The sequence below is a fragment of the Toxorhynchites rutilus genome, chromosome 3, assembly GCF_029784135.1.
Source record: "Toxorhynchites rutilus septentrionalis strain SRP chromosome 3, ASM2978413v1, whole genome shotgun sequence".
In the NCBI taxonomy this organism is placed as follows: domain Eukaryota; kingdom Metazoa; phylum Arthropoda; class Insecta; order Diptera; family Culicidae; genus Toxorhynchites; species Toxorhynchites rutilus.
In genome coordinates, this window is record NC_073746.1 from 170,579,332 (window position 1) to 170,584,611 (window position 5,280).

At 39.0% G+C, this 5,280-nt stretch overlaps 1 non-coding gene across 1 annotated transcript; it reads right to left on the bottom strand.

Moving 5' to 3' along the window:
* Nucleotides 1–3,167: 3,167 nt before the first annotated feature.
* On the bottom strand, nt 3,168–3,312 carry LOC129780701 (U4 spliceosomal RNA). Its single transcript, XR_008744006.1, has one exon. It is a non-coding gene; the product is annotated as a U4 spliceosomal RNA (small nuclear RNA).
* Between the last annotated feature and the right edge of the window lie 1,968 nt (nt 3,313–5,280).

Consider the following 5,280-nt stretch of genomic DNA (forward strand, 5'->3'; position numbering starts at 1 on the left):
GTTATCGATCGAAGAATAGTTTCCGTGATTGTCCGAACATATTGCGGCCAGTTCCTCATCCCAAATCTAGTGTTCCACACGTGGAGCGTTTAATCTTCTCTCCTCGTGATTATTGCTCGCTGTGGAAGCACTGATTATTTGATTAGCACTATAGCCTTGTAACCAATATTGGAACACGCTCAGCTGGGTAGAAAGGGAAAAGCGATACAAAAAAAAACAAAAAGAAAAAAAATCCTGATAACAAGACCCATAAAACACTCATGAAACATTCATCTGAAGCACGTATTGAAGTTTTTCCTCCAACATATCTTCCGAGTGGCTTGTTTGCTTGCATGCGCCTCTATATCTCCGGCGGCACTCCTCACACGGAGGGAACCATAATACACGTGCAAAATTGGACCAAATCGGAGAACAAAACAGTTCTCGACCGAACGCAACTCTTGGCAAAACTCAATTACGGACGGAAGGTATGATTTATGCGGCTCCGCTTGTTCGTACATCGTAAAATGAATTATTAATGCGCTTAAATATTTTATTCCGAAATCGTTTTCACGCAATTGTTGCAATGGCATTCTGGAGTCTGGTTCTACAGCGGGCGGGGGAGGGAAGTTTCGCGCCGAAACCCTTCGTCGTCTGACGTTGCTGTTGTTTGATTATAGTGTCTTCATTGGGACCACTTCCTTTGACCGATTGGTTTGTATTGTCATTTTGAATTTGTTTATAATTTTTCAAGTTTGTTCTGCTGTTGGAGAATGGAGCCTTGCTAGTAATGTGATCACGCACTCTTCTGGTTTAGCAAGATGAGATGCTAAGGCTGGCCTTCCGCCAGTAGTGTTATTATTATTCTTTACGACATTCCTTTGCATAGAAATTGTATATACAAACGATGCTTTAAATATAAAACTCCTTGGTTGAAATCAACTCATGAAAATAAGCAAAATGGGTGCAGAAATACAATACATAACCAATTGTATTGTGCGAAAGAGACCACTCAGATAGTTCGGCACATTAAACATACACTCTAGCATTACTTATTGTAGCTACGAGTTAGGCGGAATATATCATTTTGGCAAAATGCCACGATTGCAAGCATTTTACAATCAAATCCGGGCCATAACTTCCATTCGTTAGTCACCACAGTCGTCAAAGTTATGGGAAGTAGAAAGATAACGAAAAAGTGAAGCGAACACAGATATGCCATCCCAAGGATAAATAGAAAAAACATCAGTATTTTCAAGCTCAAGTTCAATCCAACTTTGGCACGGGGACCAGGTTTTATGTTGAGTTATGATGGAGCCGACGTGTCTCGAAGACGTGTGCTGTTTTTGTTTTCCCCTCTGGCTCTGGTTCTTGTGGTAGATATTATTAGATTTCGATTCTGTCTGCTCACGTCGCCGTGAATGCTGATGGCGGTAAATATTAGTTACTTCTGAGCAAGGTTACCTTTTCACTTTATGATCTTTATTGACAACCATAAATAACTATACATCGGGTTTGAACAAAATCGTCAGGAATTGATTTTTCTTTTATTAGGGATAATGTTTTGAGTGTTTGATTATGAATATGACTTGGCTCCTTCCGATTGTTAGTTTTCATCTATCGGATACGCGCTTCAATTTTTCTTGAAAATGTATGAAATAGCTAGATGGCTGGTTTGGTTGAAAAAAACCAAAATGTACTAAAATGTGTAGCTTCTAATGGTTATATAATATTTACCCGAACACCATTGAACAACATTCACCCGCAACATGTTCACCCGAAGCACATTTACCCGAATGTAACAAATACTTAAATGACATTCACCCGAATGTAACAAATACCCGAATGTAACATTTATCAGAATGGACAGTTAAGCGAATGTGACAAATACTCGAATGCGACAAATGCCCGAATGATAAAAGTAAAAAATCCGGCAATTCAGAGATGGCATTCCGCATTCCGAAAGGAGTAACTCGGTTCGAGAAAATTCAAACTCGAGTCGAATGGAATTTGGTATTATGTACATTTTTCGAATTAATATTTTCAGTATACAGGTCGGACTCGATTATCCGGAGTATTGATTTTTTTTTTCACTCAGGATAATCGAATCCTCCGGATTATCGAGTCAGAACAATTTTTTTTCTTTATTTGTTTTTTTACATGTATATTTCGTTATTTGAAAATAAAAGAGGAATTTGATTTTTGATTCATCCCCTTAAAGTCAGAAAACACCTTTCTCACATAAAAAAAAATTATCCAGATTCCCTCAGGAGGTGATAGACGATTATATTTGATGAAAACAATCCTCCTACGCATATGTTCAAATTTCAACAATGACAGAGTTACAGAACTTTTTTTTTTGTTTCGGACTCTGTAGCTTCAAACTGGCTCTACATTAAAAAGTACGCTACGGAAGACGATTCTGATGCTCTCATTTGAAAGATGAGAAAATTTAGTACAACATATAGTAGTGGAACAACTAAATTAGTGAATTTTAATAACATTTTGGAAAGTGAAACACTTAAAAGTTAATAATTTTTAATGTCTTATTATTAATTTTATCCTAAAAATTTATATTAAACTAGATTGTTTCTATCAATTAAAATGAAGCTCTTTAACCGTTCCACAATTTGTTCTTCTATCTTTCTTAATTTGGCTGCAATATCGATTTAAACAATTCCTGGTGAAAATTCAAGCAAAATCTTCAAAAATCACGATTTTTAGCCCACTGTACATGTGATAGCCACTTTAACTTCACCTTAACGTTGAAAGGTTACAAGTTTTTGCAGCGGCCAAATTGAATTTTTCAAGATCATGGAATACGCAATTTTATAATGACAGTAGAATTAAATGTATGTTCCAAATTTCAGATTAATCATTCAACAGGAACGGGGTCAATTTTTTATTAATGTGGGACAACCCAACGAACATTCAAACATACATAGGAACAGGTCAAGCTGGATGAAACCATTCAAAAATTAATTTGTTGTTTGGGGACTGCGGCCATCTTGAAATAGGATTTTTCAATATCTGCTTTGTTCTACTAGTCGAGAACTTTCTTTTGATACATTTTTGGGCATTTTTTTTTAAAATAACGGTGTTCTACTAGGCAATCGTTTTCATTTGATACCCATATTGATGGGCTTCTGAGAAAATATGTAATCCGCCATTTTGTAGTGGCCGCCATCTTGGATTTGCATTTTTCATAAATAACTGTATTCTACTAATCAAGCCCTTTCTTTTGATATCCATGTTAGCTGTTTTTTTTTCAACTAGCAATAATCGCACCTCGGATGTACCTCATTGGTTACGATATCGCCACTGCGCAAAGCTTGTGTTAGCTATTCAATATAGAATTATTATACAATTTATTCAAAATTTCCGAAAATCAAAAATCAAATACTCCGGATAATCGAGTCTAAAATTCCGGATAATCGAGTCTCCGGATAATCGAGTCCGACCTGTACTAGATTTCGAGCAAAATTTGTCTCGAAGAAAAATGTCAAATTTTTGGGCTCGTAAACAAAGCGAAGAGTCTGGCTATTGCAAAAATCAATGCCGAAAAACAAATTCAATTTGATATTATATTGGGATTATGATTAGAAGGAAAAGATTGTGAAATGTTTTTTTTTCACGACAGCGATAGTGAAAGAGAGCCCATTTATTCCAAGAGGAGGGAGCTAAGGGATAAAAGTAAAGGGTGTGTCACATCAAATTGCATCACGGAAAAAAACGCTGTAGAAATTTAATTTTTAGGAATTATATCTTCAGCTTTCGCTTATAATCAGATAAGAGTGTATAGATCACGTTGGCCATGCTTCACTGTCAACTTTTCGTAAATTTGGAAAAATGTCGTCGAACGAGAAGAGCGTCGTGAATTAATCCTGTGCACTCATTTCGAGTATCCGGAGTTGTCACATCGGGACATCGGTAAGATGCTGGGAATCGTCCAATCCACGGTCCGCAGAGTACTAAAACGATACTTCGAGAACCTAACCATCGACCGGAAGGTGAAGAACGGCAAAAATGGATGCTCCGTCAGTGAAAAAGATCACAAGCGCGTAGTTAAGCAGTTTAGACGTGATCCGAGATGTTCGGTCCGGGATGTCGCCAATAAGCTGAATTTGTCAAGTTCATTCATCCAGCGGACCAAGCAGCTGGAGGGCCTGCGTACATACAAGGTTCAGAAGGCTCCTAACCGCGACGAAAGGCAAAACATGGTGGGGAAGAAGCGAGCCCGGAAGCTGTACACCGAAATGCTGACGAAGCCGCATTGCCTGGTAATGGACGACGAAACCTACGTCAAAGCGGACTTTCGTCAGCTGCCGGGCCTGTTGTTCTTCTCCGCAGAGGACAAATTCAGCGTTGCGGAGGAGATTCGCAAGCAGAAACTATCCAAGTTTGCCAAAAAGTACATGGTGTGGCAAGCGATCTGCTCTTGCGGAAAGCTTAGCGCCCCCTTCGTGATGACCGGCACGGTAAACGGGCAGGTTTACCTTAAAGAGTGCCTACAGAAGCGCTTACTACCACTATTGAAGCAGCACGAGGGCCCGACCATCTTCTGGCCGGATCTCGCTTCGTGCCACTATTCAAAGGACGTGTTGGAGTGGTACGAAGCCAACGGGGTCACCTTCTTCCAAAGGAAATGAACCCGCCCAACGCGCCGGAGCTTCGCCCAATAGAAAAATATTGGGCGATTATGAAGCAGGCCCTCCGGAAGAACCCAAAAGTTGTCAAATCGGAGGGGACTTCTAGAGAAAATGGATTTCTGTTAAAAAAAACTACAACCTGACGTTGTACAGAACCTTATGGACGGGGTAAAGAGGAAGGTTCGAGCATACGGGCTTGGGCTCGAAGTATGAATAAAAAGAAAATGCCAAAAGTTGTTTAATAGTTTTTATTTTACTGTCTAAAATTTTCAAAAGGATCGGTCTACTGGGCGAATTTCTACACTGTTTTTTCCGTGATGCAATTTGATGTGACACACCCTTTAACCCTTTCTCGCTAAGTGAAAATGAGTGAGTTTGCCTTATTTACGTTTTCGATGCAAATGATAATAATTAATTTTTTTGATTTCAAGGTTTCGGCAGTATTTCAGGCTTGGCCGAGAAGCAGTTAACAATATTTCGGATGCAACCTTGCTTCAACCAGCTTTCAGAAGCACTGCTATTTATGCAGCTTCAAGATTGGCGGCAGAAGGTTCAACCTTCTGGCCAGTGGATAGCACCAAATTAATGTAGAAGAAAACTTTTTAGTTGGTATGACTCAACCAACAGTTTCATTAATGTTCAATAAGATGTT